Raw genomic sequence first — 24780 nt, 5'->3', positions numbered from 1 at the left:
ACCTGATTGGTGCATGGACAATAATGACTGCAGTTTTTAAAAGGAGAGCAATAATGCTTTACTTCAAAACACTTAACACCTCATGAATGCAAAGTATGTTATGTTTCTCAAAAATCTAATTGAAATGTCATGGGAAAGAATGTTCATACAGCTCAGATTGCTTGTTTTACAAGTGTCAATAATCAAACTGGAGCTTTCACACTGAGTTTTACAAAGTAATTAATTTATGCAAGCAATATTTTAATCAGATTTTTATTACATTGTAATTCATACTTAGATTTTTTATGTTATGAGTAGAACAAATTTTGCCAAGTTGGTTTTATAGTACAACGATCAAGGTTTTTGTTGTATTAAAATATAATCAAACTGATTCAAAATTTCAGTTTTAATGTAATGCTGCACCTTTGGAGCTAATTTAACGCTTTCTTCTTGCAGAGTTTTCAGAGAGATAAGAAATGCACTAACAGCATTGAAATTAACTTTATTTTAGACTTCAATTGCGTGCCATCCTCAGTTTACAACTTCCAAAAATATTTAATACAACAGCAGTATTAAAAAAAATAAAAACAAACAATATATCAGCGCTGTGCCTTAACAGAAGAAAATACAAAGACTTTAAGATAATACAGTATATATAATATATTATAATTATAGGGTTATATGTCTAATATACCAAAATGTAATGGACGACCATTGCTCCAACCTAATGGAGTAATGCAGAGCCTGGTTTTTAGAATCAATGGTGGTCCCAGCAGTCAGCCACTTGACAGCCAGTGTTGTGAACAAACCCTTCAGAACAATATTGAATTTCTACATATTTTATAACTCTCATCATTTCACATGGCCAAATATGGAGGCTTACATTTAGAAACATCATAATAGTGCGGGAGTAAGCAGGGAAGCAAAAAAGAAGATAGACCTAACCATACCTACATCATTTTGCAGGCAACGGGAATGATTGATGCTTCAGCAGGATGATCACCAAATTCCACAGTAATCTAGAAGAAAATGATAAAAAGTGGTGTTCCATAGTGTATTGTAGTATGGTGTGGTGACTCAGTAAGCGGAACTACTTACTTTGCAAGATGTGTTTACAGCAAGAGCATCTCTGCTTGAGAACTTGTAAAGCGTGGACCAGCAGCTGCTCATCCCTGTTCTGGTAATGCACAATGCCAACCACAATGAGTAATGCAGGGTGTAGAAGAAAAAAGCGCTGGGCGCTGCTGGAAAAAAGATGGCACATAAGTAGAAGTAGGGTCACTTTATTTAGGTTATGCATTTCAGCACCGTATAGGTTCCTTCATGCAGTAGAGTTAAGAAAGCTAACTCCGTCCCTAGCAGGCTTTTTATGTACATTGTCTATAGACAGTGACCTGCTTATCACATAAAGGAGCAGAGTCAAAATTGCAAGAACATGGCCAGCTAGTCACAGCAATGTTAATCACCAGATGATAAAACCTTCGAAGTAAACAACAGCACACAGCCTGACATGTGACACATCCTGGAATTCTGTGTTTTAACCCCTACCACATGCTGTCCTCAGATTACATAGCAAAAAACTCCTGACAGATTCCCTTTAAGATCAATAAACAGTTGTTTTATTACTTATCCTTGATTGAAGTTTTTTCAATCTGGCATGATACATCTGGCTGCAGAACCGAATTAACATCGATTACTGTGATTTCAGACATCTTATAGTTTGGTCAGTGTTGCAGTCAATGATTGGATGCAGTGGTCATGTAACTGTCCTGGTCAGAAGACATAGTGCAGAAAATTGTACCTAAACAGTGAAAAAAGAGGAATCTCAAGCAAGGTTTCATGTGTTCATACTGTGTAGTTAAAGGTCTCTGTAAAAAAAAAAATAATGTAATTTTGGACAACGCCTTTAGGTTCGCTTTAGTTTAGCCAGAGTTCACTCTAGGTTTTGCAGCCATAATGCTACATCTGAAAAAGCTTTTATGAAGTTTATGTACAGCATATTAAGTTCACAATAAGTTGAGTTTGCAAAACATTTTTTGTGTTTATTTTTTATATAAAAAATTAAGTTGCTGATAAAGAAGTGAAAATCTTAATTTAGTTTTGCATTTATTTTTCCTTGTATTTGTTTGGGAATCATGCTTCAGAAAGACAATGTGTCATGTAATGACTTGAAGCTTCGTGACAAGTTTCATTCTCTGTACAGTCAGTGGCTTGAAATGTTTGCACCTGGTCAGAATCTAGCAAATATCAAAACGCTCTTTAACTATGCTTCCTGCGTAATCATCAACACAAAGCTTATGAAAATGGGTTCCAAAGCAATGAGAATGATGAGGCCATAGGTAGTTAAATCATTGCATTTTGTCTTCAATTACAGTCTTGATGAGCTTTCTCTTTTCGATGGTGATTCTAACTTGTGCTGGTATTTTTGCAAAAGAAATACAAATTCTAAAGCACACAAGCATCATGCACTGTAAATGCTCTGATTTGTAATAGTTTTTTATGTTGTTTTTTGTTTGAATGAAAATCAAATTAATTAGGCATGATTGTATGGCAATATGTGGCTTGAAGAGATGTATCTTAAACTGAGCTTTCCCTTCTTGTTCTTAGCTAAATCTATGATTATAAGATATCTTTGTACCATGTTTCCAGTTATAAGTACACTCAGTAACATATCAATAGCAACTTGGTATCTAATCCTACTTAATCACATTAGTGGGATAAGAATCACTTAATTAAAACTTCTCATTTCTTAAATGTCTGTCTTGTATATTTACAAATTCATAAAGATAGACAGTAATAATTACATTTATTATAGACTATGACCTCGAATAATCATTTGCATTTCTTTTTAACTTACTTTCCTTTTTTCTTGTATTAATTGCAGTTTTTGGCATCAAATTCATCAAAATGGTGCGTGCGGTTCATGATTTTGGTGTAAAGTAAGAAAATGGGCTTTCTTCTTGGCTTGAACTGTTTTTGCGACTTTTGTCACCAAAAGTCATCGTTGATGCCAAAAAAAAGATACACAAATTGCACCAAAAATAATGGCGTACTCAAAAGTATTCCAGGGTGGGGGCTTTGGAGGAGACTGAAGTAAAGTTGTGCCAAATTTTTCTATTTTGAAAAAGTTGCAATTGAAGAATCCAGATAAAACATCCCGAATTGCTAGACTCCGTCCAGGAATAAAAAGTCAAGCACATATAAAATAAGATTAGAAAAATAGGGCATATAGAATAATGAATTGGGTTGAAACAAAATAAAAAGGTGGGAAACAGACCAAACTATACAAAAAATCTCAAAAGCAATGATGAATAGGGCTCTTAATATTAATTTCCCACTCTAGTTTTGCCAATCTTTGGAAATTTGAGTTACCATAAACAGTGTAAGAAGCCTATACAAAGGATATTTAAATATAAATATTAATTAATTAAATATAAAATATTAATATAAATATTTAAATGAGGTCCCAAATTATTTGTTTAGCAGCAATTCTGAAATAAAATAATAAAAGTAAATATATGGGACCTCCAATGAATGGAGTAAATGTGCGCATAATCGAACATCACTCAATTCATACAGGGCTCTTTGGACGATTTTTGGCACCGGTGGGAGACCCAGCGGTCAGACCCCAAGTGAACGGGAAGTTAACCAATAGACAGGGGACAACTTCCAAACTTGCAGAGAAAGTGTTAGGATAGTTTTCAAAGTTTTGAACATTTTCTGTGTTTAGTTTTTCTTTAACCTTGTCATAGTCCCACCACATTTGTCTTGTATGCAACTCATTAAATTTTGACATGATGCTATTGGGAAAAAAAGCTGCCAATCAAACCGGAATATAATGCCACTTAAGTTGTTTTTTTTTGTGTTTTCTATATGATTTATACATATTTTAATTAATTCAATTCATTTCTCCAGTCTTCTACTGAAAAGGATTTATAGATATCTTTCTTAATTGAGAACATACCTTGTTTTTAAGATAGTCTTCTCATTCAAGAGAGTCTTATAAATTACAGAGAGTCCTTCTTTGCAATATTTTTCTTAATTAACATCGTTTGAAGTTATCCAGCCCTAACCATGTGCTTTCAATGAAATATATATTGTGAAAAAGTCACTGGCAGATTACTCGAGGGGAGATATGTGTCTCCGAGACTTTCTGCTTCAGTGATGTAAAACATGGAGGTTTCTCCTGCACATTAGGTGAAGAGAGAGTTAATAGGCATAGTTACAAGGGCATGCTTTACAGGTGGATAGCTAAGTGCTGGGAGGGAAGCTATCCACCCTATCTCCTCTCCAGGGCGTGGTTTAGGGTCTATAAAAAGCCAGCCTTTTGACTTAGGCGGTGTCCAGCATCTGGAGGCCAGCTCCAGAGAGAGGAGCGTCTGTTTATTTCTGCCAAACCTGAATTGGGTGGTTTTTGCTAACCCTGAGTGACTGGACCCTGGCCAGTGCAAGGACTTTGCTGGACTCTTTACTTATTTTGCTTTGCCATTAAGCCAGATGGGCTGTGTCTATTTTTCATGAACTTTACATTGGTTTGTGCTGCTCAATAAACCAACTGAAAATTTGAAGAGACAGTGTTCCGTTTATACCTCAATGCATAGCCGAGACCACAATATATATACAGTACAGACCAAAAGTTTGGACACACTTTCTCATTTAAAGATTTTTCTGTATTTTCATGACTATGAAAATTGTACATTCGCACTGAAGGCATCAAAACTTTGAATTAACACATGTGGAATTATATACTTAACAAAAAAGTGTGAAACAACTGAAAATATTTCTTATCTTCTAGGTTCTTCAAAGTAGCCACCTTTTGCTTTGATGACTGCTTTGCACACTCTTGGCATTCTCTTGATAGGCTTCAAGAGGTAGTCACTGGAAATGGTTTTCACTTCACAAGTGTGCCCTGTCAGATTTAATAAGTGGGATTTCTTGCCTTATAAATGGGGCTGGGTCCATCAGTTGTGTTGTGCAGAAGTCTGGTGGCTACAGAGCTGATAGTCCTACTGAATAGACTGTTAGAATCTGTATTATGGCAAGAAAAAAGCAGCTAAGTAAAGAAAAATGAGTGGCCATCATTACTTTAAGAAATGAAGGTCAGTCAATGCGAAAAATTGGGAAAACTTTGAAAGTGTCCCGAAGTGCAGTTGCAAAAACCATCAAGCGCTACAAAAAAACTGGATCACATGAGGACCGCCCCAGGAAAGGAAGACCAAGAGTCACCTCTGCTTCTGAGGATAAGTTTATCCGAGTCACCAGCCTCAGAAATCGCAGGTTAACAGCAGCTCAGATTAGAGACCAGGTCAATGCCACACAGAGTTCAAGGAGCAGACACATCTCTTCAACAACTGTTAAGAGGAGACTTTGTGCAGCAGGCCTTCATGGTAAAATAGCTGCTAGGAAACCACTGCTAAGGACAGGCAACAAGCAGAAGAGACTTGTTTGGGCTAAAGAACACAAGGAATGGACATTAGACCAGTGGAAATCTGTGCTTTGGTCTGATGAGTCCAAATTTGAGATCTTTGGTTCAAACCACCATGTCTTTGTGCGATGCAGAAAAGGTGAACGGATGGACTCTACATGCCTGGTTCCCACTATGAAGCATGGAGCAGGAGGTGTGATGGTGTGGGGGTGCTTTGCTGGTGACACTGTTGGGGATTTATTCAAAATTGAAGGCATACTGAACCAGCATGGCTACCACAGCATCTTGCAGCAGTATGCTATTCCATCTGGTTTGCGTTTAGTTGGACCATCATTTATTTTTCAACAGGACAATGACCACAAACACACCTCCAGGCTGTTTAAGGGCTATTTGACCAAGAAGTAGAGTGATGGGGTGCTACGCCAGATGACCTGGCCTCCACAGTCACCAGACCTGAACCCAATCGAGATGGTTTGGGGTGAGCTGGACCGCAGAGTGAAGGCAAAAGGGCCAACAAGTGCTAAGCATCTCTGGGAACTCCTTCAAGATTGTTGGAAGACCATTTCCGGTGACTACCTCTTGAAGCTCATCAAGAGAATGCCAAGAGTGTGCAAAGCAGTCATCAAAGCAAAAGGTGGCTACTTTGAAGAACCTAGAATATAAGACATATTTTCAGTTGTTTCACACGTTTTTGATAAGTATATAATTCCACATGTGTTAATTCATAGTTTTGATGCCTTCAGTGTGAATGTACAATTTTCATAGTCAACAAAATACAGAAAAACCTTTAAATGAGAAGGTGTGTCCAAACTTTTGGTCTGTACTGTATATATATATATATATATATATATATATATATATATATATATTTCAAGGCAGCGCTAGTCATCATACTGGGGGATACTCGCTGCACCGGGTCAATTAAAGCACGCCAGCCACGTTTTTCAGTTTTCACACTTCAGCAGTTTATTGCACTTCATAACTGCTTATCACACAGTCCATCTTAGTGGCTCACCGGCATATTACACACATAACATTCGGGAGCTTTTCCAGCGACAGACACGTCCACTTGGCTCCAGTTACAGCCCTCAGCTAGGCAGCAACATAAATGTCCATATAACGCAGTTGTTATGTTCTGCTACCAGAGCTAAGGAAAGAGAGGAGATCTGTCCCTACGATAGAACTCAGCTTGATCCCTACGATGTAACAGGGGACCTGATCCTGCGATCAGACCTGCTAAAGTCCTCAGCTAGTCTGTACGGAGACCTATAGATGTGGGGAAGGAATCCCTACAAGTTCTAGGGACTGGAAGCAAAATGGACACCTCCTAACAGAAATAGTAGCAGACAGACGAACAAACAAATAATATAGAACACAGAGGTCCGAAGACCAAGCAAACTAACAGAGTTAGATACTGAGCACCGGCTAGCTAAAGAGTAGAAATACAATGAAGTCCAGCAAAGCCAGAAGGGCGGAGCAGGACTAAATAGGCCAACAAGGTCATGTGACCAGCAATAGAAAAAACCTAAGAGCAAGGTTCTAACAGTACCCCCCCTTCTAAGAGGATCCTCCGGATCCCCTAGGACCAGGCTTATCAGGAAATCTCCTGTGAAACGCTCTGATAAGTCTGGACGCGGAAACATCATCCGACCTCACCCATGAGTTATCCTCGGGACCGAAACCTTTCCAGGCCACGAGATACTGCAAACTACCTCTATACCGTCTAGAATTAAGGATGCGAGAAATTTCATATTCCCCGTCCTCCACCACCGGGGGAACAGAGGCAGAGGCGTCACAATCCGACACAACAGCTTTTTTCAACAGAGAGACATGAAACACGGGATTAATTCTCCAGGAGGTAGGAACCTCCAACCTAACAGCAGATTGGTTGACAACCTGAAGCACCTTAAAGGGCCCTACAAACTTGGGACCCAATTTCTTAGAAGGAATCCTCAACCGCAGATTCCTAGAGAACAACCAAACCATGTCACCAACAGCGAACAAAACCTCCTGTCTTTTCCTATCAAAGTAGTCTTTAGATTTTCTGTTAGCCTCCTGAAGATTACCACGCACATCCGTCCAAACTCTCTCCAAATCGCCGGAAAAATTCTCCTCCTCAGGCACGGCAGATAGTATGCCCCCCGAAGGTCAATTTTAGAGAACCACTTGGCCCCCACTAACTGGTTAAACAGATCAGGAATCAATGGCAGTGGGTAAGGATTGCGTACAGTAATTTTGTTAATCTCACGAAAATCCAGACAAGGACGTAAACCGCCGTCCTTTTTTTTTACAAAAAAAAATCCAACCGCCACAGGAGACTTAGAGGGCCTAATGTGACTGGCGGCCAAACTTGTCTGTATGTATTCCTCCAAAGCCTTTCTCTCAGGAATAGTAAGGTTAAATAAACGACTTTTAGGAAGAGTCGCTCCAGGGACAAATTCAATAGTACAATCATAGTCTCTATGGGGAGGCAAAACCTGCGATTCCTTCTCAGAAAAAACTCTCCAAAAATCCTGAATAGGAACAGGCAATTCCCCTCTATCCACAGCAGCAATGCGCCCGTTACAACACTTGTCATAACATTTATGGCTCCAGGATTTAATTTCATTGGTAGACCAATCCAGTACAGGATTGTGCAATTTTAACCAGGGCAATCCCAACACTACCGGAGAAGGTAAGTTATTCAAAACTACCAAATCCAAATTCTCATGGTGAACACCATTAATAGTGAGGGGAAATTCACAGACCTTGAGAGTAACATTCTTCAAAGGGGAGCCATCCACAGAAACCACAGCAATGGGGGATGACAAAGGTTCGGGTTTTAAATTGAGTTTTTCCAAGAATCCCCCATCAATTACATTCAGAGTAGACCCACAATCGACAAACACCCGAAATTCCATTAATTTTTCCTGAGCAATAGTGGAAGCAGCTAAAAATACACCCTTGGAATTTAAACAGGCAATACGGGCATGACTGACCATTTTTTTTTCTTTCTTCATACGAAGCACACAGCTTTTAATGAAATGACCAGAATTTCCGCAATAGAAACACAAACCTTCAGAAAATCTGCGGTCCTTTTCTTGAGAGCGAGGTGCCATCGCTCCAATCTCCATCGGCTCTCCACTGTCAGTACACACATTCTCATGACCAGAAACTGACATAGCAGAGGATTTGCTTTCATTAACCCTTGCACGCAGTCTCCTATCCACCCGTATAGCTAATTGCATAGCCTGTTGCAAATCTTCAGGTGTGGGATAAGCAATTAGCAAGTCTTTAACCCTTTCACTAAGCCCAGCAAGAAACAGACTCTTCAGAGCAGAATCGTTCCACCCTATTTGAGTAGACCACCGACGGAAATGAGTACAAAATTTTTCCACATTACCTGATCCCTGTCTCAAACGTCTCAACTCAGTCTCAGCAGATGAGACACGGTCAGGATCATCATATAGTAGCCCCAAAGCAGAAAAAAAACTATCCACTGATCTAAAGCATGAATCACTAAGTTGCAAAGAAAAGGCCCACTCCTGAGGCTCTTTGCGCAAAAGTGACATTATGAACCCTATGCACTGGGATTCATCCCCAGAGGACCTGGGTCTCAAACGAAAATACAATAAGCAAGCATTTTTAAATGAAAAAAATTCTTGATGTTCACCAAAAAATAAATCAGGCAAACGTACCTTAGGCTCCAAGAAATGTGCTCCAGGACAGTTACTCACGTGCTGACGGAGCTCGGCCACCTCCAGAGAGAGTCCCTGCAGGCGTTGAGCCAAATCCTGAACCGACACCATGATGGAACAGAAAAATCTTTCCTTAGAGAATTTGCAGGCTGGACTTACTGTTATGTTCTGCTACCAGAGCTAAGGAAAGAGAGGAGATCTGTCCCTATGATAGAACTCAGCTTGATCCCTACGATGTAACAGGGGACCTGATCCTGCGATCAGACCTGCTAAAGTCCTCAGCTAGTCTGTACGGAGACCTATAGATGTGGGGAAGGAATCCCTACAAGTTCTAGGGACTGGAAGCAAAATGGACACCTCCTAACAGAAATAGTAGCAGACAGACGAACAAACAAATAATATAGAACACAGAGGTCCGAAGACCAAGCAAACTAACAGAGTTAGATACTGAACACCGGCTAGCTAAAGAGTAGAAATACAATGAAGTCCAGCAAAGCCAGAAGGGCGGAGCAGGACTAAATAGGCCAACAAGGTCATGTGACCAGCAATAGAAAAAACCTAAGAGCAAGGTTCTAACAGCAGTGTTTTTACTTTTGGCGGGGTTTAGCTGCTTCAGGGTTATTCTGCCACCACTGTGGCTTTACGGCTTCCCAGATGGGGGTCTCCAGCCCTCGTACCATCCAAGGCTACTGGTATGCTTACACAGCCAACATCCAGCCCCCGCCTTTCAGGCTTCTTGCCTTCGAAGCCGGCTTTCCCTCCAAGGCCACTGGCATCTACACACAGGATCCAGCCTCGACCTTTCAGGCTGCCAGACTTCACCAGGCTTCACTCTCTAGCGGTGTCCCACACAGGAACAGGCCTCAGGCCTTACACACCTGTGTCAAGACTACCAGGGTTTATATCCTGTAGTACACACCCACAGGACCTGTGCTGATGTCACAGTCATGTGATCAGACATTCTGTGCATACAGGACCTGCACTATGTCACAGTCATGTGACCAGTCACCTGAGGGGGAGGTACATGGTCAGCCAAAACACATCCTGGACCATTACCGTAATGCCGCAAGTCGCTGCAATTCGATATATATATATATATATATATATATATATATATATAGTCATAGCCAAAAGTCTTGGCACCCTTGAAATTGTTCCAGAAAATTAAGCATTTCTCCCAGAAAACTATTGCAATTATACATGTTTTGTTACACACGTTTATTTCCTTTGTGTGTATTGGATGAACACACAAAAAAACAGGAAAAAAAGGCAAATTGGACATAATTTCACACAAAATTGCAAAAATAGGCCTGACAAAATTGTTGCCACTTTTTATTATTATTATTATTATTATTATTACTATTATTTATTATTATAGCGCCATTTATTCCATGTCGCTTTACATGTGAAAAAGGGGTATACATAGCAAAAACAATTACAATAATCTTGAACAAAACGTGATTGCGACTGGTACAGGAGGAGCAAGGACCCTGCCCGCGAGGGCTCACAATCTACAAGGGATGGGTGAGGATACAGTAGGTGAGGGTAGGGCTGGTTGTGGAGCGGTATAGTGGAGCGATGGTTAATGCAGGTTGTATGCTTGTCGGAAGAGGTGAGTCTTCAGGTTCCTTATGAAGGTTTCCAAGGTCGGCGAGAGTCTGATATGTTGGGGTAGAGAGTTCCAGAGTAGGGGGGATGCACAGGAGAAATCTTGTATGCTATTGTGGGAGGAGGAGATAAGAGGGGAGTAGAGAAGGAAATCTTGTGAGGATCGGAGGTTGCGTGCGGGTATGTACCGGGAGACTAGGTCAGAGATATATGGAGGAGACAGATTGTGAATGGCTTTGTATGCCATGGTTAGGGTTTTGAACTGGAGTCTCTGAGCAATGGGGAGCCAGTGATGAGATTGACAGAGGGGAGAGGCTGGGAAATAGCGGGGGGAAAGGTGGATTATTCGGGCAGCAGAGTTTAGGATAGATTGGAGGGGTGCGAGAGTGTTGGAAGGGAGACCACAGAGCAGGAGGTTGCCTCAGTCGAGGCGGGAGATGATGAGGGTGTGCAGTAGTGTTTTTGCAGATTCATGGTTGAGGAATGTGCGGATCTGGAACATATTTTTAAGTTGGAGACGGCATGAAGTGGAAAGTGCTTGGATATGTGGTTTGAAGGAGAGTTCAGAGTCCAGGGTTACCCCAAGGAAGCGAGCTTGAGGGACTGGGGAGAGTGGACAGCCATTGACGCTGATAGATAGGTCAGTTGGGGGGGTTGAATGAGATGGCGGAAAGATGATGAATTCTGTTTTGTCCATGTTAAGTTTTAGAAATCTAGCAGAGAAGAAGGATGAAATATCGGACAGACATTGTGGGATTTTGGTTAGTAGGGAGGAGACATCAGGTCCAGAGAGGTAGATCTGTATGTCGTCGGCATAGAGGTGATAATGAAAGCCATGAGGCTCTATGAGCTGTCCCGGGCCTAAGGTGTAGATGGAGAAGAGTAGGGGTCCTAGAACTGAACCTTGGGGAACACCGACAGATAGGGGGTGAGATGAGGAGGTGGTGTGTGAGTGGGAGACACTAAATGTTCCGTCTGTTAGGTATGAGGAGATCCAGGATAGGGCTAAGTCTGTGATGCCGAGAGATGAGAGAGTCTGGAGTAAGAGGAAATTGTCCACTGTGTCAAAGGCAGATGACAGGTCCAGCAGGAGGAGGACGGAGTAGTGTCGCTCGGATTTCGCGGTTAGTAGGTCATCGGAAACCAGATTGTAGGCAGTTGAAGAGGGATCAGGAGGAGAGGTGGAAGGACAGTTCAGAATGGATATGTTGTAACAGTAATTTTGAGGCATAGTGGAGAAATGATATGGGGCGATAGCTAGTCAGAGAGGATGGGTCAAAGGAGGGCTTTTTGAGGATGGGTATGATCGAGGCATGTTTGAAGGGGAACACGCCAGTTGTTAGTGACAGGTTGAAAAGGTGGGTTAGGGTTGGGATGAAGATAGTGGTAAGGTATGGGATGAGGTGGGATGGGATTGGGTCAAGTTCACAGGTGGTGAGGTGTGATTTGGAGAGTAGAGAGTCAAGTTGATCTTCCATAATGGTGGAGAAGGTGGTTATGGAGGAGGAGGATTGAGTAGGGAGTGGGGAGGGGCTGTGGGGACTTTAGGCAAAAGCTTTGTCTGATCGTGTCAATCTTCTGCTTGAAGAATGAGGCAAAGTCTTCAGCTGAAATAAGAGGAGAGGGAGGAGGCACTGGGGGATGGAGGAGAGAATTGAAGGTGTTGAATAGTTGTTTGGGGTTGTGAGACAGGGAGGATATGAGAGATGAGAACTATGTGTGTTTTGCTGCAGTGAGTGTGGACTTGAAAGTAGTGAGGAACTGTTTGAATGCGATGAAGTGCTCATTGGAGTGGGACCTTTTCCATCTACGATCAGCAACCCTGGAGTCCCATTGCAGTTCTTAATTTAGGCTGGTGTGCCAGGGCTGTCTTGCTTGTCGTGATTGTGCGAGCTTTGGTATGTGTGAGGGGGGAGACCAATTGAGAGCTGCAGCTGTTGTGGTGTTGTATAAAGTGGCAGCAACATCTGCATCATGTAAGGACCTAATGTCTGTAAGAGGGAGAAGGGATTCAGAGAGTGACTGTAGGTAAAGGTGTTTAAGATTTCTGCGAGGTTGTGCAAGTTTGTGGAGTGGGGATTGTTGCCCTGGAGAGGAGAGGGTAGAGAATGTAAGTAGGTTGTGGTCAGAAAGAGGGAGAGGTGAGTTAGAGAGGTTAGATAGGGAACAGAGGCAGGTGAAGATGAGGTCTAGTGTGTGGCCATCTTTGTGGGTGGCTATGGAAGACCACTGAGTAAGGCCGAAGGAGGAAGTGAGGGATAGAAGCTTAGAGACAGCTGAGAGGGAAGTGTCAATGGAGATGTTGAAGTCACCCATGAGGATAGTGGGGATGTCAACGGAGAGGAAATTAAGTAGCCAGGTGGTGAAGTGGTCAAAGAAGGTTGGAGGTTGATCCTAGGGGGCGGTAAATGACAGCCAGTTGGAGGTTAGAGGGTGAATAGATGCACACACAGTGCACCTCAAAAGAGGGGAGAGTAATGGAAGGCAGCAGTGGAATTTGGGTGAAGGAGCAGTTATCTGAAAGGAGGAAACCTATTCCTCCACCATTCTTGCCTTTGGGGTGGGGGGTGTGGGAATGCTGGAATTCACCGTATGAAAGTGCAACAGGAGAGGGTGTGTCGGAGGGAGTGAGCCAGGTTTCAATGATGCCGAGGAATGAAAGCTTGTTAGTGATGAAGAGATTGTGAATGTAGGAAAGTTTGTTGCAGATGGAGCGATAGAGCTCCTGTTAGAGGGACTGGGGAAGCGGGGGATGGGGGGATGGGTATAACATTAGAAGGGTTACGAGAATTTGGGATAAATCGTGGGTAGGAGGTGAAAGTGATTGTAGGGATGTGGTGAGGAGGGCCTGGATTTGGAGAGATGTCACTGGCAGAGAGGAGGAGCAGAGAAAGTGTTAGTAGGTGGGAGCAGGAAAGGGCATGAGGTGGCAGTCTGTGTTTGGAGACACAGGATTGAATGTTGAAGAATAGTTCTGAGGAGAAGGTGAGATGAATGGGGAGGATGTAGGGAGAGATGAATAGTTCATTACTAGGTGTAGGGATTAGGGGTGGTTGGAAAAGGTGAAGGATTTAAGGGGGTGAGAGTGAAAACAAAGACAAACATTTTTTACTGTGATTTAATATTGTTATGGTTAATATTTTATATCTGACTTCATTATTATTTAGAAACAATTATATGCCTTTCTATGTTTTAAGTCTTTGCTTAAAACTTGCATCATGGAATGTCTGACTTCGATACTGGTTTCCTGTGAGTTTCCTGACAAGAAGGTTTCACGTTGGGCCACGGGAAGTGTGTTATCACTGATAAGTCTATTTCGGTTTCCTGTTCAGTTGCATGTAATGGTTGTAGTTCTGCTTTGTCTAGCTAATAAATATGGTGAGTCTTAGCCAGCTCAGACAGACTCTATCTGCTGACAATACATGTCGCATGTATTTTGTCTCCCTCACTTCATCGATGAATTATTTTAATTTGAATCTCACTGGCAATGTGAAGATCCTTTGCTGTCTATTCCAAAGTTCTCCCTAAAGAAGAAGGGTTACCACATCAGGACATGGTGCCAAAACCCGGGATTGTAACAACCGGACCTCCTCTGGACCCATCAAGGATCTCTCTGGGAACCACTAAATAAATCCGTGGTAAGTAACCCCTTGTGTTACTAATAATTCAATGTTACCTAGAGAGCTCCAGGATAGGTAATTGGTGGTCCTAACAAGACAATCATTTTTGAACCCTTGCCAGTGATTGAATTTTTATGTGCAAAATTTGTTGTCTTATATGTTTCAATGTGTTTTTAGATGTATAATTGACGATTGCATGATGGTTGAATGATAATTGAATGAAGTGACGAGTAACCAACCTTGCCCAGCGTGTCGGGATTAGGCACCTCCGCAGCTCTCCTGTATATTTCAGGAGTCGGAGGATTGTTTTATGTTGTTTGTTTTGTCTACGTCATAAATGTTGATTGACCAATAAGGGAATACGGTCTCTGCTTGATAAGGGATTCTGTTGTGTTCCTTCACATGTAGTGGAGATGAAAATCGGTCCGTAAGGGGATCAGGGAAGTGTGATTGCCTATAACTGAGGAATCCTTCAGAGTAAGGTAGTACTCTGAGGGTATTAAATTCCCCATTAAACTGATAAGGGCACCCTCAAGAAAGGGGCAACTGAATGCAGTTTTTAGCCCGAATACAGCAGGGGGATTAATGTAGCATCGGCGTCTCTTCCTCCAGCCGGGCAGAGACGCCGTTCCCCTCACCACCGCGGTCCAGATCTGGTGTCCTCCCGCTCCCCTGCTGCTGTGGCATGCTCTGCGTGCAGCTTCCTGGGCTCTTTGTTTAGGGGCCGCGTGCGCCGTCCTATAGAGTCCGTAGCCAATGGCCGGAGGACTTCCCCTATATTAGGCACCTCCTCCGATATGGAGGTGCCTGTGCAAGGTTGTTCCGTGTGCTAAACACTTGCTCCAGCCCTCAGGTCCCATTGCCTGTCAATCCAGCCTGCCAGTCTTCTGTCAGTCCAGCCCGCCAGCCTGTCTAACAGTTCTGCTCTCCAGTCTGTCTACAGTTGTGCCCGCCAGCCTGCCTACCTGGAGCACCTGCCTGTTACCTGTCATTCCCGCCAGCCAGTCTACCCGAAGCATCTGCCAGTTACCTGCCGTGCCCGCCTGCTCGCCTACCCATAGCACCCGTCTGGCTATCTGCCGAGCTAGCCTGCTTATCTACCAGATCCACCCGTCAGCCTTCCTGCCGTGTTCATCCGCTGTACCGGTCAGTTCCTGCCATCTGACCCGTGGGAGTCACTCTCACACAAGGTCGGTCCCAGAGTGGCACCTGGTCCACCTGCCCGGTCCCTCCCTGGTTCATGGAGTCGATTGAGCCGCCGTGCGACCTTGGTCAGGCCATGTAGGCATTTAGTCACGCCCCTCTTCACCCTCCTTGCACCGAAGCACAGAGGTTCCACCACATGGACTCGTAACAGTTTGCACAGGCCATGGAACCCGGTAGTCCCCAGGCTCCTTCACTCTCTGACCTGTACCTGGAGGTCTCACGTCAGAGATCCCAACAGGAGACTATCCTGTCCTATCTGCGGACTGTCAACTCCCACCTGGACACGCTGTCCACCCCGTCTGTGTCTGTCTCTAGCCGAGCGGCACCCGCTCTGGCTGCACCTCAACCTACTGGTGCTATGGCACCCGGCTCTGGACCCCGGCTCTCTGCGCCTCCACGTTTTGGTGGTGACCCCGTCTTTTGTCGGGGCTTCTTAAATAAGTGCATGCTGCACTTTGAACTCCTGGCACATCAGTTCCCCTCCGACCGGGCCAAGATGTCGTTCATCATGTCCCACATCACCGGGGTGGCATTGGCATGGCTAAACTCTCTGTGGAAAAGAGGGGATCCCCTGGTGTCCGATCTTCCGGCTTTCCTCGCTGCCTTCCGGAAGGTCTTCGATGAGTCCGGACGAAAATCTTCTACTGCCTCCTCACTTCTCCGTCTCCTCCAAGGGAGTCTCTGCATGGGCCAGTATGCCATACATTTCCGAACTCTCGCATCTGAGCTTGCCTGGAAAAACGAGGCCCTGGTGTCCACCTTCTGGGAGGGTCTTTCCGGATGGATCAAGGATGAGCTAGCCGGTCGTGACATCCCTTCCACCCTGGAGGACCTGGTGTCATTTGCTACCCGGATTGACATCCGTTTTCTGGAACGTGCTACGGAGACTACCCGGGAGAGAAGATTTCTGCGTCTCGCTCCTGTATTCCAAAAGCCAGTCTCACAACCAGCAATTCCCCGGGCATGTTCTCCTGAGCCCATGCAAATTAACCAAACCAGGATGGTCAAGTCTCACCAGGAGATGCACCGAGCAGAGGGGAGTTGCTTCTACTGTGACAGTAAAGAGCATCTGATCCGTTCCTGCCCAGTGTTTCCGAGAAACACCAATTTCTAGGACTGCTCGGAGAGGTCGTCCTAGGCAAGTGTAAATCCTCTCTGTCTTTGACTCTGTCTGTTTCTACTTCCAGTGGTGAGACCCGCTTCTTCAAGATTGCCCATCTAGATTCTCTCATTCAACAGGCTGTTGTGGAGCGGTATCAGATTCCTACTGTACGCCTGGCTGAACCGTTGGCGGTTGCCTCCATGGATGGGAGGCTTCTTTCGGAGACCATCTTACTCGTCACTGAGCCTGTAACCCTTCAGGTGGGAATGCTGCACTCGGAGAAGATCTCCTCTCATGTGCTGTCTGGTCTCTCTCACCCCCTCTTGCTTGGTCTACCCTGGTTACAAAGACATGAGCTCGTCCTGAATTGGAGATCTGGTGAAGTGCTCCTTTGGGATCAGGAATGCCATGAGTCCTGTCTGGTTCCAGTTCGTCCAGCTCGACCCCCGTCTACTCTGGCTTATCTACCTGGTCTGCCGGCACCCTACTGGTCCTATGCATATGTCTTAGACAAAAAGGAAGCAAAGGAACTACCACCTCATAGGCCGTATGATTGCCCCATCAACCTGGTACCTGGTGCTTCTCCCAGTGGGCGTACCTACCCCTTGTCGCTGGCTGAGACCTGGGCCATGTCTGATTACATAGAGGAGAATCTTGCTAGGGGATTTATCCAGAAATCCACCTCTACGGCTGGTGCAGGATTCTTCTTCGTCAAAAAGAAAGACTGCTCCCTATGTCTGTGTATCGATTACAGGGGTCTTAACCAGATTACCATAAAAAATAAGTACCCTCTGCCTCTCATCTCGGAGCTGTTCGACCTCCTTAAAGGTGCGAAGATCTTCACTGAGCTCGATCTTCGTGGGGTGTATAATTTGATCCGGATCCACCAGGGAGACGAGTGGAAGACGGCATTCTACACCCTGGATGGTCACTACGAGTACCGCGTGATGCCCGTTGGTCTCTGTAATGCTCCAGCCATCTTCCAGGAGCTGGTTAATGATATCTTCCGTGATCTTCTGTATTCTTACGTAGTGGTGTACCTGGACGATATCTTGGTCTTCTCTCCAGATCTGCCCTCACACCAGAGGGATGTTCGTCAGGTTCTGCTAAGGCTCCAGCAGAATCGCCTATACGCTAAGTTAGAGAAATGCCTCTGAGTAGACCTCTCTATCGTTCCTGGGCTATATTATCTCCGAGACTGGTCTGCGGATGGATCCAGAGAAGGTCTCTGCCGTCTTAAAGTGGCCCCATCCGGAAGGGTTGAAGGCGATTCAGCGATTCCTGGGCTTCGCAAATTATTACCGCTTCTTAATTCCTCATTTCTCTTCCCGGACTGCTCCCATCTCCACGCTCCCCCGTAAAGGAGCAAATCCAAGGGAATTGACTTCCAAACTGGAGGAGGCCTTTGTCTCCCTGAAACAAGCCTTCTCTTCCGCCCCTTTGCTACACAGTCCGGATTGCAACAAGCAGTTCTTCCTGGAGGTTGATGCATCCTCCTCCGGAGCCGGAGCGGTGCTCACCCAGAAGTCCTCGTCCGGGAGAATGGTAACCTGCGGCTTCTTCTCCAAGCTCTTCTCCTCGTCTGAGCGCAATTACTCCATAGGAGATCGTGAGCTGCTGGCCATCAAATTAACGCTGGAGGAGTGGCGATACTTGCTGGAAGGGGCTCTGCACCCGTTGGTCATTTACACTGACCACAAAAACCTCGCTTATTTGCAGAACGCCCAAAGAGTAAATCCGAGCCAGGCCAGGTGGTCTCTTTTCTTTGCTCGATTCTGCTTCACTCTGCATTACCGGCCGGCAGACAAGAACATTAAAGCTGACGCTCTATCTCGCTCATTGACCAAGAGGAGGAACCTCTACATATCATCGACCCCTCCAAAGTAATGACTGTGGCCCCGTTTGACCTTTCTCATCTTCCACCCGGCAAGACCTTTGTAGCGGTCCCGGATCGTAAGAAGGTTCTACTCTGGGGCCATTCATCCAAACTAGCCGGTCATGCTGGCCAGAGGAAGACCTTTTTGCTCATCGCCCGACATTACTGGTGGCCTTCCCTGTGCAAGGATGTTGCGGACTTCGTCGCGGCTTTTTCCTCCTGTGCCCATAACAAGGTTCCCAGGCACCTTCCATCCAGCCATCTTCTTCCTCTTCCCATGCCTTCCACTCCGTGGCAAAACATTGCAATGGACTTCATTATGGATCTCCCTGTTTCTGCCGGTTGTACTGTTATTTGGGTGGCCGCTGACCGCTTTTCTAAAATGGCCCACTTCATCCCTCTGCCTGGTCTTCCATCTGCATCTGTGCTGGCTAAGGACTTCATTCATCACATTTTTCGTCTCCACGGCCTACCCCTCCACATTGTGTCTGATTGCGGGGTTCAGTTCACTTCGTGCTTCTGGAGAACTACTTGTAAACTGCTGGAAGTCTCCTTGGATTTCTCCTCTGCTTATCATCCTCAGTCCAATGGTCAAGTGGAACGTATCTACCAGGTTCTTACCAGCTTTCTTCGGCACTTTGTCAATGCTCACCATAATGATTGGGTTGAGCTCTTTCCCTGGGCCGAGTTCTCCTATAATAACCATGAAAGCGAGTCCTCTTACAAATCCCCGTTCTTTGTGGTCTACGGTCAAAACCCCCGGATTCCGTTTCCCGTCTCCTCTTCAGTGGACAATCCTGCCGCAGTCTCTGGTAAGCGAATTTTCAGCCATTTGGGAAGACACTAGATCTGCACTTCTTCAGTCCTCCGAGCGGATGAAGAAACATGCTGATAAGAGACGCCTGGATCCGCCTCAATTCCGTCCGGGAGACAAGGTCTGGCTTTCCTCCAAATATGTTCGTCTCAAGATACCTTCCTATAAGTTGGGTTTGCGGTTCATCGGTCCGTTCGAGGTTCTGAACCAAATCAATCCCGTGGCTTACAAGCTGAAACACCCGGTCACCTTACGGATTCCCAACTCCTTTCATGTATCCCTCCTCAAACCTGTTGTCCGTAATTCTTTCTCTGATGATCCAGGTACTGCTCCAGCTCCAGTCTCTGCTGAGGACGTCTTTGAGGTAGAAAACATTTTGGCCACCAAAAGGGTAAGAGGAAAGACTTTCTTTCTTTCTCCTTCAGCACACCCACCTTATGCTGGGTCAATGGGATGGACTTGCAGACATTGTGGTCATCAGAATCCCCCTGGGGTTAACTGTTGCAGGTCCCGTGGGTCTTCACACCCAGGGACAACACCCAGGGTGCCTCTGTTCCCTATGAGGACCACTAGTTAGGTACAGTTTCAACCTCCTAGGATGGTTGATAATGTTCAGGTACACGATCCCCCCCAAGTATGGGCAATAGAAACATATCGGCCTTGGTCCCCCAGTGAACTTATTGCCCTCGCTACCCAACTCCCAGATCCCCGAAAAACCTCCTTAACATTTAGAATGCGCCTCCAGGGTGTTCAGGAGGCATATCGGGCCACATGGGATGATCTAGTTTCTGTCATTCTGCAGAAAGGCAGTGACCCCTTACCTATGGAAATTACTCAGATGCTGCCAGGCCTGGAACCGGCTATTAAAAATACATCAGAGTCGGGTCAGGTGTTTATACAAATGATGTAAAACTGTGCACGGGCAGAGCGGGATGAAAAACAAGACCTGTTACAAACTGTAGTACAGGATAAGGCTCAGTCAGTCTCAGAATATGCCTCTGTATTAGAAGAAACATGTTTGGATTTTGGATATGAGCATAATGATGATAAGGATCGCAGATTATTGTTGCAGTGTTTTATGAATGGCCTTAGACCTACAGTTCAGACTGTAGTCCAATTCTGCAAGTCCACAGTCACTTTCCTTGGGCATTGCCTGTCTCCAGGCATTAACCATCTCAGCCCAGGGAGGATTGAGGCTATACTAAAAATACCCCTTCCAAGATCTACCAATTCCCTTCGTGCATTCTTGGGCCTGGTCCAGAACTACCGTCTCTGGATACGAAATGCCTCGAGTATTATGGCCCCATTGTTCCAATGCCTTTCACCATTAATTCTGAGGCTATTGATGCATTTCACGCCCTCAAGCTCACTCTTTCTGCCTCACCAGCTTTAGGTATACCGAATTATGACAAGTTTTTTACTTTGCACTGCCACGAACAGGCTGGACATGCATCTGGTTTATTTACCCAAGAACATGGTGGTAGGCAGCGCACGCTAGGGTATTACTCTGTAACCCTAGATCCAGTCATTATGGGGTCTCCCACTTGTGTTAGAGCTGTGGCAGCTGCTTCAGAACTCGTTAAAAAGACAGAGGACATAGTGTTAGGAAACCCCCTCACACTTCAAGTTCCTCATGCTGTATCTGAAATACTTCAACAGGCTCAGACCCGCCACCTCTCAGCATCAAGGTTGCAAAATATGAAGTCGCACTCCTTACACCCACCCATATAACTATCAAATGCTGTAATGTTCTAAATCCAGCTACACTACTTCCAGTGGATTTAGAAAAGTGAGCAAAGTATCAGGATGGGGAAGAGGGAGGGACCATGAGCCAAGACCTGCCCCTGTTTTTCAAATTAGCAGATGAGGAAGCTCTGTTTGATATGGCACATGAACATGATTGTCAGGCATTGATGGAACCTGAAATAAAGGCCTTGGCAAATATTACTGATGTTCCAATCACTAACCCCTCTTCTGAGTATTTTGTAGATGTTTCCAGAGCTTGGGACAGTGAACAAGGATGATTCATCACCGGGTATGCAGTAGTCCACAATGGTAAGGCAGTAATACAAGAACCACTCCCCTCCAGCTGCTCTGCCAAGAGGTGGAGCTTAAAGCGTGTAATCTGGGAAAAGGTAAAGAAATTAATGTATTTTCTGACTTGCAAAATGCTTATGGTGTTGCACATGACTTTGGCGCCATTTTGCGAAGCCATAATTTCTTGACCTCTGCTGGCAAACCTATAAGGAATGCAAAAGCGGTAGAGCAGCTACTCACAGCACTCACCCTTCCCCGAAGGGCAGCGATAGTCAAAGTGTCAGCACACACATGGGAACAAACTCCCCTTGCAGTAGGGAATGCCTTGGCTGACCAGGAGGCTAAGGAACCAGCACGACTACCTCTAACAGAGATGCTGGCTATAGCAGGTGCGGGAACCCCAGGAGACTCAGAGTCAGGGAGTGCAGGGAGCCCTCTTTCAAATAAGGAGACATCCCCTGCACCATTCCCAGTGGCCGTGGACCTCGAACTGCTGCAGGTTTTCCAGACCCAGGCTCCCCCCCCCCCACAAGCAGAATGCATGGGTCAAAGCGGGTGATGTACAGTCAATGTCAGGGGTATGGCAGGTAAACAAACATATTTGCCTTCCACGCTGCCTGTTCCCCATGATGGCTGCCCTTGCACATTCTCCAGTGCATATCTCAAAGGGTGTTATGTGTGCAGTGGTGCTGCAAAACTGGTGTGCCCCAAGGTTCCCAAATACAGCTGCAAAGCATGTTCAAGAATGTCTAGTTTGTGCAAAACATAACCCTGGTAGGCCTATTCGAGTCCCACGGAAATGCACACCAATACCAGATTACCTATTTCAGAGACTGCAGGTGGACTACATACAGCTATTAGTGATGAGCGAGCATACTCGCAAGTACTTGGTACTCGCCTGAACATCTCAGTACTCGAGAAGCTCGGAGCTCACCGAGTACTTGCGAGATGCTCGGTTCCCCTCACTGCATGTTTGGCACTTCCACACGGTCAAGTCTCACTAGCCATGAGTCTGGACCACATATTCCTCACCCTGATCCTCCTTCCTCCCACCATGCCGAGTCCCCGGAGACAACTGATCCCACACTTGGACACTCTCTAAAGAGCTGTTCACTTTTTTATTTATAGATTCGGGCCTCTCGCCCGGTCCACTTGAAGCGGGTCCCATGTAGCGATGCCCAAATATTTGAGCAGCCAGGGTCACACAAAGGCGACAGTGGGGAAGTGTCACAAGAGGTGGATGATGATGAGACACAATTGCCAGAAAGTCAGGAGAAGGACCAGGGTACGGAAGTGGAAGACGAGGTGGTGGATGATATAGTGACTGACCCAACCTGGCAGGAGGACATGCAGAGCGAGGAGAGCAGCACACAGGGGGAGGGAGGCAGAGAACCCCAACAGGCAGGAAGAATCAGGGTGGTGGCGGAAAGACAGAAGGAAGGCAGCCATTCCCCGTAGCACCAACATGATAATGACTTGTATAGAGGTAAAATTATGTTCTCCTCATGAGCATCTATGCCTCTTTTAATGCATCCCATTATTTTATTTGCCTTTGCAGCAGCAGCCTGACACTGGCCACTAAACGTGAGCTTGTTGTCCACCAATACACCCAGGTCTTTTTCAGTTACAGTTTTGCCCAGTGTTTTACAATTAAGCATATAATTATACATTTTATTTCCTCTGCCCAAGTGCATTACCTTATATTTATCCCCATTAAAGCTCATTTGCCAATTATCAGCCCAAGCTTCTAGTTTACTTAGATCCTCCTGTAATATAAAATTGTCCTCCTCTGTATTGATTACCCTGGGTGACTGAGCCATGGTTGTTGTTGAACAGGAGTAGTCCACCTCTAAGTCAGACTGAAATGCTTTGGGTGACCAGTTGTGTCGACCTCTCCTGTTATCTGAACTTTACCTCTTGCAGCTGTATTCAGATAAAATCCAGAGCGTTTCCTTTCTTTACTGCTGACTATTCAGAGTGTAATGGATCTGCTACCACTACTCCCACAGTGTATAGCGGTTGATGCCACTCTCAATCCTAAGCTTCATTGTGTAAATGTCACCTTGCAAAATCTAATATCAGGTTTTACCTCAAATGGCACTCAGTATCAGGGAAAAATTATGGAAAAATTAAGCACCACCTTGTTATCTAAATGGATTGCTAGTCTGTTCAACAACACTGTTGTTGGAGCACCAGAGAGTTTATATATTGTATGTGGGCATCAGGCTTACAAGTGGTTACCCAACAATTCACAGGAGTTTGCACACTGGCCTTTCTGACACCTTCTACTTTTATGGTACCACACAACAAGAGTGTAGCGCCGGCGTCCCTGCCCTCTGCTAGGCAGGGACGCTGTTCCCCTCACCCCTCTGCTCCGAGCCCGGCGTCCTCCTCCCGCTCTGCTGGCAGCGCGCGCTCCTTCCCGGCCACTGTGCTTAGGGCGCGCGCGCGCTCCCTCCCTCTTAAAGGGGCCGCGCGCGCCGACCTAAGGAGTCCCCGGCCAATGGCCGGAGGACTTCACCATATATAAGGCACCTCCTCCAAAATGGAGGTGCCCGAGCAATGTTGTTGCACTGTTCACTACTCTGCTTCAGCCCTCAGGTCCCGTTGCCAGTTAACTGCCAGTTACCTGCCAGAAACCTGCCAGTTTGCTGTCTGTTTCCTGCCTGACATTCCTCCTACCTGCTTGCTAGCCTGAGGTCCGACGGTCTGCCTTCCTACTCCTGTCAGTCTGTCTATGGACCAGCTTGCCCGCTCACCTGGGAGCGCACATCTTCTACCTGCCTGCTAGCCTACCTGGAGGCTCCGCCGTCACGTGTTGTGACCACCTGCCATTCCAGAGACTCCTGCCCGCTCACCTGGGAGCGCTCATCTGCTGCCTGTCTGTTGGCCTACCTGGAGGCTCCGCCGTCACATGCTGTGACCACCCGTTTATCCAGAGACTCTCGCTTGCTCACCTGGGAGCACACATCTACCATCTGCCTGCTAGCCTACCTGGAGGCTCAGCCATCACAGGTCGTACCTACCCTTTACCCAGAGACTGCCCCGGTCACTTGCCGTGACCTCCTGCCCGTTCATCCAGAGACTGCCCCGGTCACTTGCCGTGACCTCCTGCCCGTTCATCCAGAGACTACCCCGGTCACTTGCCGTGACCTCCAGCCTGTTCACCCAGAGACTGTCCCGGTCACCTGCTGTGACTGCCTGCCCGTCTTCCCTGGTCGCCACCCGCTCCCTTACAAGGACCGCCCCCTTGTATAGTAGCTCAGAGGTTCCGCCTCCCAGACCCGTTACAAAGTGTAGATATTAAAGCAATCCCTCTACACACACTGTACAGAGGAGCTGCAGACGACAAGCCGAGACCAAATGGTAAACCGCATCTTGAAGAAATGGGGGTGGCTAACAAATTTTTCAGTGTCTTATTCATTTACCCATTCAT

The 24780-nt window shown here is 45.7% G+C and overlaps 1 long non-coding RNA gene across 1 annotated transcript in view; it reads right to left on the bottom strand.

Annotated features, from left to right (window-relative positions):
* Positions 1 to 933: 933 nt before the first annotated feature.
* Positions 934 to 24780, bottom strand: part of LOC141264261 (uncharacterized) — a 95301-nt gene continuing 71454 nt past the window's right edge. The window contains exons 2-3 of the long non-coding RNA XR_012319861.1: positions 1078 to 1220; positions 934 to 998 (exon numbers count right to left, since the gene is read on the bottom strand). This is a non-coding gene — a long non-coding RNA (uncharacterized lncRNA). The remainder of the gene's footprint in view (positions 999 to 1077; positions 1221 to 24780) is intronic.

The sequence above is a fragment of the Phyllobates terribilis genome, unplaced genomic scaffold (genome assembly GCF_046119375.1).
Source record: "Phyllobates terribilis strain yellow unplaced genomic scaffold, ASM4611937v1 Scaffold_4__5_contigs__length_816908805, whole genome shotgun sequence".
In the NCBI taxonomy this organism is placed as follows: domain Eukaryota; kingdom Metazoa; phylum Chordata; class Amphibia; order Anura; family Dendrobatidae; genus Phyllobates; species Phyllobates terribilis.
The sequence above is the reverse complement of the archived record's forward strand: the minus strand, read 5'-3'. Positions and strand labels throughout refer to the sequence as shown.